The sequence below is a fragment of the Crassostrea angulata genome, chromosome 4, assembly GCF_025612915.1.
Source record: "Crassostrea angulata isolate pt1a10 chromosome 4, ASM2561291v2, whole genome shotgun sequence".
Classification (NCBI taxonomy): Eukaryota; Metazoa; Mollusca; class Bivalvia; order Ostreida; family Ostreidae; genus Magallana; species Magallana angulata.
The window spans coordinates 33,788,991-33,804,923 of record NC_069114.1 but is presented as its reverse complement, the minus strand read 5'-3'; the positions used below and the strand labels follow the sequence as shown (position 1 = coordinate 33,804,923).

Here is a 15,933-nt window from a genome sequence, read left to right as displayed (position 1 = left end):
TTTTTGTTACAATGTCCTTGATATAAACTTGATATTTTTTCAATGCACATTTTTTATTTATTTTTTGTATCTACTCTGTATCCGCTGTCTTCAGCTTGAGAACGTTATAGGATTCCTTTCCCAGATAATCATACACGTTTTTAGAGGCTGTCAGATCCTTTTCTGCAATAATTTTAACCAAAGAGATATGCACTCAACAAAACTTCTTTAAGTGTTTACCCTGATTAATAGAATAATATGAGGATCCTGAGGATGCTTTGTCAAAAGTTTCAGTTTTGCTTTTTAGAAAAAGATTAAAATAATGTTCTCTACATATTCAAATAAAAAAATCTCATTGTGACATATTCCTACTCAAACGATAATGAGTTGAACAAGCTTGAATTAACACTCCCTAAGGAGTAAGTAAGTTTAAAATTTAATTTACCTTGCACAGTTGACACAACGCATTCGCTAGTTACGGGCTTTCTTCTCCTAACACCAAAAAGAAATCAAAATAATTTACAGTAATAAGTAATTACTTTCCTGACATTAACATACATAAACGTAAATTTAACAAATGTTTTACAATTAACCTTTGGTTACTAAATTAGCTTTAAAATGTTAAAATCATTTAAGTTAAAAGGTGCAACGGAAGGCAAAATGTGTAAGTATTGGACCTAAACCATATTGACAGATAAATATTAAAGAATATTTGCATATTGTATAATCAAACTTACCTTCAAAAAAATAATTTTATGATACAACAGGTAAAACAAACGGCAACATTTCCAGTTAATGAAATGAAAATACTTGGCCAGTGAAATTGAACAAATTCAGTTCCATCCTCTGAATCACATTCCTCTTTTAAAAAACGAACATGAGAAGTCATTTAAGTTCATTTGCGTTGAAATAAATTGCTATAGTCAACATGCAAAAATAACCATATCATCTGACAGATTTGACAACAAAATAATCCTAATATATTTTTATCTTAGTAAAGATATCAACACTCAAAATTTAGTCTCAAAATATAATAATTCTCTTGTTGATATTAGGCAAATGATATCATATTTCTATCATATAAATATATATATTTCCCCCCTAGAGAGATTGTTGGAATACAAAAATGTCATAAATAAATGAAAAATCGTTCAAACTTAACCTCATTTCTGCATTTATCGTACAGTGACATTTAAATTAGCAAAGGGTTGCACATTTCTATCATACTATTATGAATAAGAATTTACATCTCTTTTTATATTTAAACGAAATTATAGTTTTCGGTTGTCAAAATCTGCACATACATGATTGGCTATGAAAACAAGGGAATTATTATTTTATTTCATTTACCGTATTAAGGTATGTTTTAATCATAAATGTTCTTACCTGTTGCGTTTATGCACCCCTTGATTTTATCACATTGATTACAACATGAACATTTCTCTTTGCAAAATCTTCCATAGAATGGCGGAGGGCATTCTCTCGTACAATTATCTCCATAAAAACCAATCGGGCATTCTTTTCATAAAACATGATTAACAAAAGTCAATAATGTTTCTTAAATTGAAAAAAACAAACTTGTGTTTTAGTTTAAATAATTTGCTTCTCGTGTGGTCAAATTACAAAATTAATGTAGCCCAAATCACAAGGTAAAATTAAAAAAGTGCTTTTTGTTTCGGTTTTATATCAATACCATATCCCGTAATGATCGATATATTGTTCAAATTAAATTTAGAAATACATAAGAATATTTTCCAGCTTACTTATTTATCTCGATACGCTGTGGGACGCAAATTCTCGTATAATTACTTAAAACCTTTAATCTTTGGGTTTTATGTGTGTGTAAATTAATTTTTTAGCGCTAAAAATGATGCATGTAACCGCTGCAGTATTTTATAGCTGTTTCGTTATAAATAAAGAATCATAAGTCATTCGGTAAACATAGAGGTTTCAAAAATTAAATGTAAAGGAGGAACTATTTCTTGTTGCAATGTTTTCTAAAACAGTTTTTAAAAATGATTTTTAACAATGCGGGGAAATCATATCCAATCTTAATGTTATTATCGATAATATATGATAATATCAGGTAATATTTCACTTTTTATGAAATGTGAGTTTTATGATGAACATTAAAAAAAGTTAGATAGTTGAACATTGAAAGTTTCTCAAAAAGCTTATTAATTAATTTTATATACTAGTATCACGGGGAGTGATAAGGAATATACAAATAAGGAAGATACATTCGTACCATTATTGGTATGGTATTTGACATCAATTTTCCTGCTATTAACACGCAATTCCTCAAAATTCTATACACATAAAAATTAACTAAAATATAACTTTGTTTTTAAAGCTTTTCCTTGTAAATATTTTTTAAAGAAACTTTGCCCAGATAGTAAATTATGTATGCAATGTACAGCGGAAGTTATTTGTCTATGCAATTATAACAACATAAAAAATAAACAATTTTTGATTTACAAACAATATGAAAAAGAAATCAGAACGCGATAGACAAGATCCAATAACTTTTGAAAACAATTTTCGGTTGCAATGTTGAGATGCATACACCACGGCCAACGCAAATCCATGATTTTCCTGCGACCCCGGGATGGTGTTTTAATTTTTTCAGCGATACACCGTCATGTTATTACCATTGCGGTGATCGCGGGCCACGGTATAAAGCACCGTGACAAGATTACCAACGTATAGCATAAGTTAAGCAGAAAACTAAAATATGATATCACTTTAGTAACACAAAAAAAATACGAAAAAGTATATTTGTTGAAAAAAGTAAACCATCAATTTTCTATAATTTGTTTAATACTTATTTATAATTATTCTTATCATATTATAAAAAGGGAAATAGGTATAAGTTCAGTATAATGATCCTGTTCTTGAAAATTGAATGAACGTTTAATATGACGTAATTTTTTAATGATGAATTGAAATAAGTGCGCTACAAATATCAAGAGTGTCAAATATTATTCAAAACAGTCGCTGCTTACGTAGGCTTATATGCAATCTCTTGATGATCAATTTTCTTTTTGATGCTTATTTTGAAATTTAACAACTTTTCCTGCATTGGCAACCCTATATGCAATACGAAACAGACTAGAATATCTCTTTATGGTGCCCCTTAATTCTGCTTCAGTATTGTATAGTATTTACATTATTAATAAAGAATAATGAAACATCCAATTAAAACGGAGGCTTTAAAGTATTACACGTAAAGCAGGAAAAATTGCCTTTTGCAATGTTTTCCAAAAAGTTTAAAATAAAGAAACTATTTAATTAATTCTGCGAACTTAAAACTTAACACATGTTATAATAGCTTATCTAATGTAAAATAATAACAACGAAACAGTTTGGGAAATCTGTTTCATTGTTTTAGTACCCATCAATAGGTAATGGACAATTCTTGCTGAATTTCTATTATGTTTCCATTGTGTGTAAATGAGTTTAGTTACTTTTCCTGACTTTTGTAAACTTAATGCTAGATCTGCCGTTATGTTTAATAGTTTTTATGTGTATCTTAAAATTCAGCTGAATACCTTCTCAAATAATGTGCCTCGCGAGGTACAATGCACTTGATTTGCTGATTTAAAAAAAAATGTTTCCTTCTTGAGCTTTAAGATAAATCAAACATACAAACATATTGTTAAAAACCTTTTAAACACGCACAGATTACTGTTTTAGCTGATATTTTGTTCATTTCAACAAAATTACAGTACACATTTTTTAATACTTCTTAAATATTAACTTCAATACAATCCAATACTTGACACCCCCCCCCCCCCCACTCATTTCATTTCACTCCGATATGTACAGAGAAAAAAAATTGATCTGAAAAGCACATTTTTTCTACAAGAAACAAATAACCCTGGCTACTAGACACAATAAAGTTAATGAACGTCTATTAATATCTTAAATTCGTTGGGTTTTGTCTGATTGTCTTGAAAATATCCTTTGATAAGCATACATATCAGAAATTGTGTGTTTTATGATTTAAATTATATTTGGATGTTTGAATAGTAATGCATCCCTAGTAAAATCTTAAAAATGAATGATTTATATGAAAAATCAGCAGTGTTATTCATTTTCATTTATAATAAAGCCAGAACGAGTCAACCATTGGTTTTAATAATATCTAGATTATTTTATTTTAAATCGTTATACAAGATAATATATTTGCTCTCTATTGAGACCTTATTTACTTGTAGCTAAATAAATGCTTATTCGATAAAATATTTTTTCTGATTATCAAAAGTAATCCCGATTTATCTTCCCAAATTTCCTATTGAATCATATATTTTATGACATGGAGAAGTAGGCCTACTTAAATATTTTACTGCATTTAATAAATAACTTTTGTTGGATAAGCGTTCTGTATGTTGCTAATGTTATTAGCAATGTATTATGCATAGATATATAGAAAGCTACGTAAATTTAAAATTCTTATTTATTCCCCTCAATTCATATAAAAACATTGCTTTCAGATAAAATATTGATAACAAATAATTTATGTGAAAAATACAGTTTTTAAATGGGTGGACAAAACTCAAACAAACATGAAAGTGTGAAAATAATACCACATGTGCCAACGGACGAGGAATTGACAAGTGAATGAGCTTGAAATGAAAATTTTATTGTAAAAGAAAACATAAATCCAAGTATAATCAGGTTATTCAACAAAACTTTTCTTTAGAGATTTTAGCATCATTGGCATTGTCATAAGAACATAAATATAACAATGGCTATCATAAGTTGATTAAATTTTAGACAGAAATAAAGTTTTATTTCTCATATTATATGACAAAAATGATTTATCTTTGCATGTCCTCACCTGAAAATACCTCAAATGGACAGGTGTGACATGTGATTTTCTTTCACTCGATACCCGGAAGCTATTATATGATATTTTTGTCATGCGGATGTTGAATATGCGGTATATCTATGCAGGTAACAGGAAGATACAAACATTATGTGACTGTTAAGTCTTTCACTCTGCTAAATTGATATAATTTTAACAACAAAAGTAGTTAATACTATTATATGTTAAATAAAGTTTTTGATATCTAAGTTGAACGATTAATTTTTTTTTCAAATTAAAAAGGACAAACACTGATTTAAAAGGATAGCGCTAAAGAAAGAAAAGCGTTTGCAGAACCACAACTGAGTTTCAATATTAAAATAGTACTACACTCGTTGATAACAAACAAATTATATCATATTCATCTCACATTTTTTATTACCTTTTCTCTCAAAAGAAATTTGTTGATACACAAAATAATACTGTAACTAATTGTAAAATATATCATTAAACATTTGCCTTCTCTATGATCATATGTAAATCTTTTTATAAGTAAATTAACTATTTTTCACTGGCATTCAGAAGCTGGAGTTCTATTCGCTTTTCGCTATTCACTATTCGAATAGCGAATAGAATTCTGTGGTCAGTTCGCTATTCAAATTACCGTAAACATGCTAATAAACGTAAATTCAAAATTTCATATAAAATTTTAATTGAAAAAAAACCCCCGTTTTATAGTAAAAATTATTACTTGCTCACCTAACCTGAACATTGACATAATGAACACGGCCAGTAAGAGGCCTAGCTAGCCTGGCGAAAATTGGAAATTTCGTAGAATACAATTATAATGGGATATCTTTCGAGGGGCTGGCTAATACCCTGTATCCAATATTTGGGCCTTCATATTTGGTGGGGATGGGGCCCCGGGGAAGCTCAGTCGACCCTCAAAAGGAATTGGGTTTACACGGCCATAAGCAGGCCTAGCTAGCCTGGCGAAAATTGGAAATTTCGTAGAATACAATTATAATGGGATATCTTTCGAGGGGCTGGCTAACACCCTGTATCCCATATTTGGGCCTTCATATTTGGTGGGGATGGGGCCCCGGGGAAGCCCAGTCGACCCTCAAAAGGAATTGGGTTTACACGGCCATTAACAGGCCTAGCTACCCTGGCGAAAATTGAAAATTTCGTAGAATACAATTATAATGGGATATCTTTCGAGGGGCTGGCTAACACCCTGTATCCCATATTTGGGCCTTCATATTTGGTGGGGATGGGGCCCCGGGGAAGCCCAGTCGACCCTCAAAAGGAATTGGGTTTACACGGCCATTAGCAGGCCTAGCTAGCCTGGCGAAAATTGGAAATTTCGTAGAATACAATTATAATGGGATATCTTTCGAGGGGATGGCTAACACCCTGTATCCCATATTTGGGCCTTCATATTTGGTGGGGATGGGGCCCCGGGGAAGCCCAGTCGACCCTCAAAAGGAATTGGGTTTACACGGCCATTAGCAGGCCTAGCTACCCTGGCGAAAATTGGAAATTTCGTAGAATACAATTATAATGGGATATCTTTCGAGGGACTGGCTAAAACCCTGTATCCCATATTTGGGCCTTCATATTTGATGGGGATGGGGCCCCGGGGAAGCCCAGTCGACCCTCAAAAGGAATTGGGTTTACACGGCCATTAGCAGGCCTAGCTACCCTGGCGAAAATTGGAAATTTTGTAGAATACAATTATAATGGGATATCTTTCGAGGGGCTGGATAACACCCTGTATCCCATATTTGGGCCTTCATATTTGGTGGGGATGGGGCCCCGGGAAAGCCCAGTCGACACTCAAAAGGAATTGGGTCTACACGGCCATTAACAGGCCTAGCTAGCCTGGCGAAAATTGGAAATTTCATAAAATACAATTATAATGGGATATCTTTCGAGGGGCTGGCTAACACCCTGTATCCCATATTTGGGCCTTCATATTTGGTGGGGATGGGGCCCCGGGGAAGCCCAGTCGACCCTCAAAAGGAATTGGGTTTACACGGCCATTAGCAGGCCTAGCTAGCCTGGCGAAAATTGGAAATTTCGTAGAATACAATTATAATGGGATATCTTTCGAGGGGCTGGATAACACCCTGTATCCCATATTTGGGCCTTCATATTTGGTGGGGATGGGGCCCCGGGGAAGCCCAGTCGACCCTCAAAAGGAATTGGGTTTACACGGCCATTAACAGGCCTAGCTAGCCTGGCGAAAATTGGAAATTTCGTAGAATACAATTATAATGGGATATCTTTCGAGGGGCTGGCTAACACCCTGTATCCCATATTTGGGCCTTCATATTTGGTGGGGATGGGCCCCGGGGAAGCCCAGTCGACCCTCAAAAGGAATTGGGTTTACACGGCCATTAACAGGCCTAGCTAGCCTGGCGAAAATTGGAAATTTCGTAGAACACAATTATAATGGGATATCTTTCGAGGGGCTGGCTAACACCCTGTTTCCCATATTTGGGCCTTCATATTTAGTGGGGATGGGGCCCCGGGGAAGCCCAGTCGACCCTCAAAAGGAATTGGGTTTACACGGCCATTAGCAGGCCTAGCTACCCTGGCGAAAATTGGAAATTTCGTAGAATACAATTATAATGGGATATCTTTCGAGGGGCTGGATAACACCCTGTATCCCATATTTGGGCCTTCATATTTCGTGGGGATGGGGCCCCGGGGAAGCCCAGTCGACCCTCAAAAGGAATTGGGTTTACACGGCCATTAACAGGCCTAGCTAGCCTGGCGAAAATTGGAAATTTCGTAGAATACAATTATAATGGGATATCTTTCGAGGGGCTGGCTAACACCCTGTATCCCATATCTGGGCCTTCATATTTGGTGGGGATGGGGCCCCGGGGAAGCCCAGTCGACCCTCAAAAGGAATTGGGTTTACACGGCCATTAACAGGCCTAGTTAGCCTGGCGAAAATTGGAAATTTCGTAGAATACAATTATAATGGGATATCTTTCGAGGGGCTGGATAACACCCTGTATCCCATATTTGGGCCTTCATATTTGGTGGGGATGGGGCCCCGGGGAAGCCCAGTCGACCCTCAAAAGGAATTGGGTTTACACGGCCATTAGCAGGCCTAGCTAGCCTGGCGAAAATTGGAAATTTCGTAGAATACAATTATAATGGGATATCTTTCGAGGGGCTGGCTAACACCCTGTATCCCATATTTGGGCCTTCATATTTGGTGGGGATGGGGCCCCGGGGAAGCCCAGTCGACCCTCAAAAGGAATTGGGTTAACACGGCCATTAACAGGCCTAGCTAGCCTGGCGAAAATTGGAAATTTCGTAGAATACAATTATAATGGGATATCTTTCGAGGGGCTGGCTAACACCCTGTATCCCATATTTGGGCCTTCATATTTGGTGGGGATGGGGCCCCGGGGAAGCCCAGTCGACCCTCAAAAGGAATTGGGTTTACACGGCCATTAGCAGGCCTAGCTACCCTGGCGAAAATTGGAAATTTCGTAGAATACAATTATAATGGGATATCTTTCGAGGGGCTGGCTAACACCCTGTATCCCATATTTGGGCCTTCATATTTGGTGGGGATGGGGCCCCGGGGAAGCCCAGTCGACCCTCAAAAGGAATTGGGTTTACACGGCCATTAGCAGGCCTAGCTAGCCTGGCGAAAATTGGAAATTTCGTAGAATACAATTATAATGGGATATCTTTCGAGGGGCTGGCTAACACCCTGTATCCCATATTTGGGCCTTCATATTTGGTGGGGATGGGGCCCCGGGGAAGCCCAGTCGACCCTCAAAAGGAAGTGGGTTTACACGGCCATTAGCAGGCCTAGCTAGCCTGGCGAAAATTGGAAATTTCGTAGAATACAATTATAATGGGATATCTTTCGAGGGGCTGGATAACACCCTGTATCCCATATTTGGGCCTTCATATTTGATCGGGATGGGGCCCCGGGGAAGCCCAGTCGACCCTCAAAAGGAATTGGGTTTACACGGCCATTAACAGGCCTAGCTAGCCTGGCGAAAATTGGAAATTTCGTAGAATACAATTATAATGGGATATCTTTCGAGGGGCTGGCTAACACCCTGTATCCCATATTTGGGCCTTCATATTTGGTGGGGATGGGGCCCCGGGGAAGCCCAGTCGACCCTCAAAAGGAATTGGGTTTACACGGCCATTAGCAGGCCTAGCTACCCTGGCGAAAATTGGAAATTTCGTAGAATACAATTATAATGGGATATCTTTCGAGGGGCTGGCTAACACCCTGTATCCCATATTTGGGCCTTCATATTTGGTGGGGATGGGGCCCCGGGGAAGCCCAGTCGACCCTCAAAAGGAATTGGGTTTACACGGCCATTAGCAGGCCTAGCTAGCCTGGCGAAAATTGGAAATTTCGTAGAATACAATTATAATGGGATATCTGTCGAGGAGCTGGATAACACCTTGTATCCCATATTTGGGCCTTCATATTTGGTGGGGATGGGGCCCCGGGGAAGCCCAGTCGACCCTCAAAAGGAATTGGGTTTACACGGCCATTAGCAGGCCTAGCTACCCTGGCGAAAATTGGAAATTTCGTAGAATACAATTATAATGGGATATCTTTCGAGGGGCTGGCTAACACCCTGTATCCCATATTTGGGCCTTTATATTTAATGGGGATGGGGCCCCGGGGAAGCCCAGTCGACCCTCAAAAGGAATTGGGTTTACACGGCCATTAACAGGCCTAGCTAGCCTGGCGAAAATTGGAAATTTCGTAGAATACAATTATAATGGGATATCTTTCGAGGGGCTGGCTAACACCCTGTATCCCATATTTGGGCCTTCATATTTGGTGGGGATGGGGCCCCGGGGAAGCTTAGTCGACCCTCAAAAGGAATTGGGTTTACACGGCCATTAGCAGGCCTAGCTACCCTGGCGAAAATTGGAAATTTCGTAGAATACAATTATAATGGGATATCTTTCGAGGGGCTGGCTAACACCCTGTATCCCATATTTGGGCCTTCATATTTGGTGGGGATGGGCCCCGGGGAAGCCCAGTCGACCCTCAAAAGGAATTGGGTTTACACGGCCATTAACAGGCCTAGCTAGCCTGGCGAAAATTGGAAATTTCGTAGAACACAATTATAATGGGATATCTTTCGAGGGGCTGGCTAACACCCTGTATCCCATATTTGGGCCTTCATATTTGGTGGGGATGGGGCCCCGGGGAAGCCCAGTCGACCCTCAAAAGGAATTGGGTTTACACGGCCATTAGCAGGCCTAGCTACCCTGGCGAAAATTGGAAATTTCGTAGGATACAATTATAATGGGATATCTTTCGAGGGGCTGGATAACACCCTGTATCCCATATTTGGGCCTTCATATTTGGTGGGGATGGGCCCCGGGGAAGCCCAGTCGACCCTCAAAAGGAATTGGGTTTACACGGCCATTAACAGGCCTAGCTAGCCTGGCGAAAATTGGAAATTTCGTAGAATACAATTATAATGGGATATCTTTCGAGGGGCTGGCTAACACCCTGTATCCCATATTTGGGCCTTCATATTTGGTGGGGATGGGGCCCCGGGGAAGCCCAGTCGACCCTCAAAAGGAATTGGGTTTACACGGCCATTAACAGGCCTAGTTAGCCTGGCGAAAATTGGAAATTTCGTAGAATACAATTATAATGGGATAACTTTCGAGGGGCTGGATAACACCCTGTATCCCATATTTGGGCCTTCATATTTGGTGGGGATGGGGCCCCGGGGAAGCCCAGTCGACCCTCAAAAGGAATTGGGTTTACACGGCCATTAGCAGGCCTAGCTAGCCTGGCGAAAATTGGAAATTTCGTAGAATACAATTATAATGGGATATCTTTCGAGGGGCTGGCTAACACCCTGTATCCCATATTTGGGCCTTCATATTTGGTGGGGATGGGGCCCCGGGGAAGCCCAGTCGACCCTCAAAAGGAATTGGGTTAACACGGCCATTAACAGGCCTAGCTAGCCTGGCGAAAATTGGAAATTTCGTAGAATACAATTATAATGGGATATCTTTCGAGGGGCTGGATAGCACCCTGTATCCCATATTTGGGCCTTCATATTTGGTGGGGATGGGGCCCCGGGGAAGCCCAGTCGACCCTCAAAAGGAATTGGGTTTACACGGCCATTAGCAGGCCTAGCTAGCCTGGCAAAAATTGGAAATTTCGTAGAATACAATTATAATGGGATATCTTTCGAGGGGCTGGCTAACACCCTGTATCCCATATTTGGGCCTTCATATTTGGTGGGGATGGGGCCCCGGGGAAGCCCAGTCGACCCTCAAAAGGAAGTGGGTTTACACGGCCATTAGCAGGCCTAGCTAGCCTGGCGAAAATTGGAAATTTCGTAGAATACAATTATAATGGGATATCTTTCGAGGGGCTGGATAACACCCTGTATCCCATATTTGGGCCTTCATATTTGATCGGGATGGGGCCCCGGGGAAGCCCAGTCGACCCTCAAAAGGAATTGGGTTTACACGGCCATTAGCAGGCCTAGCTAGCCTGGCGAAAATTGGAAATTTCGTAGAATACAATTATAATGGGATATCTTTCGAGGGGCTGGCTAACACCCTGTATCCCATATTTGGGCCTTCATATTTGGTGGGGATGGGGCCCCGGGGAAGCCCAGTCGACCCTCAAAAGGAATTGGGTTTACACGGCCATTAGCAGGCCTAGCTACCCTGGCGAAAATTGGAAATTTCGTAGAATACAATTATAATGGGATATCTTTCGAGGGGCTGGCTAACACCCTGTATCCCATATTTGGGCCTTCATATTTGGTGGGGATGGGGCCCCGGGGAAGCCCAGTCGACCCTCAAAAGGAATTGGGTTTACACGGCCATTAGCAGGCCTAGCTAGCCTGGCGAAAATTGGAAATTTCGTAGAATACAATTATAATGGGATATCTGTCGAGGGGCTGGATAACACCTTGTATCCCATATTTGGGCCTTCATATTTGGTGGGGATGGGGCCCCGGGGAAGCCCAGTCGACCCTCAAAAGGAATTGGGTTTACACGGCCATTAGCAGGCCTAGCTACCCTGGCGAAAATTGGAAATTTCGTAGAATACAATTATAATGGGATATCTTTCGAGGGGCTGGCTAACACCCTGTATCCCATATTTGGGCCTTTATATTTAATGGGGATGGGGCCCCGGGGAAGCCCAGTCGACCCTCAAAAGGAATTGGGTTTACACGGCCATTAACAGGCCTAGCTAGCCTGGCGAAAATTGGAAATTTCGTAGAATACAATTATAATGGGATATCTTTCGAGGGGCTGGCTAACACCCTGTATCCCATATTTGGGCCTTCATATTTGGTGGGGATGGGGCCCCGGGGAAGCTTAGTCGACCCTCAAAAGGAATTGGGTTTACACGGCCATTAGCAGGCCTAGCTACCCTGGCGAAAATTGGAAATTTCGTAGAATACAATTATAATGGGATATCTTTCGAGGGGCTGGCTAACACCCTGTATCCCATATTTGGGCCTTCATATTTGGTGGGGATGGGCCCCGGGGAAGCCCAGTCGACCCTCAAAAGGAATTGGGTTTACACGGCCATTAACAGGCCTAGCTAGCCTGGCGAAAATTGGAAATTTCGTAGAACACAATTATAATGGGATATCTTTCGAGGGGCTGGCTAACACCCTGTATCCCATATTTGGGCCTTCATATTTGGTGGGGATGGGGCCCCGGGGAAGCCCAGTCGACCCTCAAAAGGAATTGGGTTTACACGGCCATTAGCAGGCCTAGCTACCCTGGCGAAAATTGGAAATTTTGTAGAATACAATTATAATGGGATATCTTTCGAGGGGCTGGATAACACCCTGTATCCCATATTTGGGCCTTCATATTTGGTGGGGATGGGCCCCGGGGAAGCCCAGTCGACCCTCAAAAGGAATTGGGTTTACACGGCCATTAACAGGCCTAGCTAGCCTGGCGAAAATTGGAAATTTCGTAGAATACAATTATAATGGGATATCTTTCGAGGGGCTGGATAACACCCTGTATCCCATATTTGGGCCTTCATATTTGGTGGGGATGGGGCCCCGGGGAAGCCCAGTCGACCCTCAAAAGGAATTGGGTTTACACGGCCATTAACAGGCCTAGTTAGCCTGGCGAAAATTGGAAATTTCGTAGAATACAATTATAATGGGATAACTTTCGAGGGGCTGGATAACACCCTGTATCCCATATTTGGGCCTTCATATTTGGTGGGGATGGGGCCCCGGGGAAGCCCAGTCGACCCTCAAAAGGAATTGGGTTTACACGGCCATTAGCAGGCCTAGCTAGCCTGGCGAAAATTGGAAATTTCGTAGAATACAATTATAATGGGATATCTTTCGAGGGGCTGGCTAACACCCTGTATCCCATATTTGGGCCTTCATATTTGGTGGGGATGGGGCCCCGGGGAAGCCCAGTCGACCCTCAAAAGGAATTGGGTTAACACGGCCATTAACAGGCCTAGCTAGCCTGGCGAAAATTGGAAATTTCGTAGAATACAATTATAATGGGATATCTTTCGAGGGGCTGGATAGCACCCTGTATCCCATATTTGGGCCTTCATATTTGGTGGGGATGGGGCCCCGGGGAAGCCCAGTCGACCCTCAAAAGGAATTGGGTTTACACGGCCATTAGCAGGCCTTGGTACCCTGGCGAAAATTGGAAATTTCGTAGAATACAATTATAATGGGATATCTTTCGAGGGGCTGGCTAACACCCTGTATCCCATATTTGGGCCTTTATATTTAATGGGGATGGGGCCCCGGGGAAGCCCAGTCGACCCTCAAAAGGAATTGGGTTTACACGGCCATTAACAGGCCTAGCTAGCCTGGCGAAAATTGGAAATTTCGTAGAATACAATTATAATGGGATATCTTTCGAGGGGCTGGCTAACACCCTGTATCCCATATTTGGGCCTTCATATTTGGTGGGGATGGGGCCCCGGGGAAGCTTAGTCGACCCTCAAAAGGAATTGGGTTTACACGGCCATTAGCAGGCCTAGCTACCCTGGCGAAAATTGGAAATTTCGTAGAATACAATTATAATGGGATATCTTTCGAGGGGCTGGCTAACACCCTGTATCCCATATTTGGGCCTTCATATTTGGTGGGGATGGGCCCCGGGGAAGCCCAGTCGACCCTCAAAAGGAATTGGGTTTACACGGCCATTAACAGGCCTAGCTAGCCTGGCGAAAATTGGAAATTTCGTAGAACACAATTATAATGGGATATCTTTCGAGGGGCTGGCTAACACCCTGTATCCCATATTTGGGCCTTCATATTTGGTGGGGATGGGGCCCCGGGGAAGCCCAGTCGACCCTCAAAAGGAATTGGGTTTACACGGCCATTAGCAGGCCTAGCTACCCTGGCGAAAATTGGAAATTTCGTAGGATACAATTATAATGGGATATCTTTCGAGGGGCTGGATAACACCCTGTATCCCATATTTGGGCCTTCATATTTGGTGGGGATGGGCCCCGGGGAAGCCCAGTCGACCCTCAAAAGGAATTGGGTTTACACGGCCATTAACAGGCCTAGCTAGCCTGGCGAAAATTGGAAATTTCGTAGAATACAATTATAATGGGATATCTTTCGAGGGGCTGGCTAACACCCTGTATCCCATATTTGGGCCTTCATATTTGGTGGGGATGGGGCCCCGGGGAAGCCCAGTCGACCCTCAAAAGGAATTGGGTTTACACGGCCATTAACAGGCCTAGTTAGCCTGGCGAAAATTGGAAATTTCGTAGAATACAATTATAATGGGATAACTTTCGAGGGGCTGGATAACACCCTGTATCCCATATTTGGGCCTTCATATTTGGTGGGGATGGGGCCCCGGGGAAGCCCAGTCGACCCTCAAAAGGAATTGGGTTTACACGGCCATTAGCAGGCCTAGCTAGCCTGGCGAAAATTGGAAATTTCGTAGAATACAATTATAATGGGATATCTTTCGAGGGGCTGGCTAACACCCTGTATCCCATATTTGGGCCTTCATATTTGGTGGGGATGGGGCCCCGGGGAAGCCCAGTCGACCCTCAAAAGGAATTGGGTTAACACGGCCATTAACAGGCCTAGCTAGCCTGGCGAAAATTGGAAATTTCGTAGAATACAATTATAATGGGATATCTTTCGAGGGGCTGGATAGCACCCTGTATCCCATATTTGGGCCTTCATATTTGGTGGGGATGGGGCCCCGGGGAAGCCCAGTCGACCCTCAAAAGGAATTGGGTTTACACGGCCATTAGCAGGCCTAGCTAGCCTGGCAAAAATTGGAAATTTCGTAGAATACAATTATAATGGGATATCTTTCGAGGGGCTGGCTAACACCCTGTATCCCATATTTGGGCCTTCATATTTGGTGGGGATGGGGCCCCGGGGAAGCCCAGTCGACCCTCAAAAGGAAGTGGGTTTACACGGCCATTAGCAGGCCTAGCTAGCCTGGCGAAAATTGGAAATTTCGTAGAATACAATTATAATGGGATATCTTTCGAGGGGCTGGATAACACCCTGTATCCCATATTTGGGCCTTCATATTTGATCGGGATGGGGCCCCGGGGAAGCCCAGTCGACCCTCAAAAGGAATTGGGTTTACACGGCCATTAGCAGGCCTAGCTAGCCTGGCGAAAATTGGAAATTTCGTAGAATACAATTATAATGGGATATCTTTCGAGGGGCTGGCTAACACCCTGTATCCCATATTTGGGCCTTCATATTTGGTGGGGATGGGGCCCCGGGGAAGCCCAGTCGACCCTCAAAAGGAATTGGGTTTACACGGCCATTAGCAGGCCTAGCTACCCTGGCGAAAATTGGAAATTTCGTAGAATACAATTATAATGGGATATCTTTCGAGGGGCTGGCTAACACCCTGTATCCCATATTTGGGCCTTCATATTTGGTGGGGATGGGGCCCCGGGGAAGCCCAGTCGACCCTCAAAAGGAATTGGGTTTACACGGCCATTAGCAGGCCTAGCTAGCCTGGCGAAAATTGGAAATTTCGTAGAATACAATTATAATGGGATATCTGTCGAGGGGCTGGATAACACCTTGTATCCCATATTTGGGCCTTCATATTTGGTGGGGATGGGGCCCCGGGGAAGCCCAGTCGACCCTCAA

At 41.8% G+C, this 15,933-nt stretch overlaps 1 pseudogene; it reads right to left on the bottom strand.

Moving 5' to 3' along the window:
* Positions 1 to 70: 70 nt before the first annotated feature.
* The window catches only part of LOC128181322 (uncharacterized), a 51,332-nt pseudogene continuing 35,469 nt past the window's right edge, over positions 71 to 15,933 (bottom strand).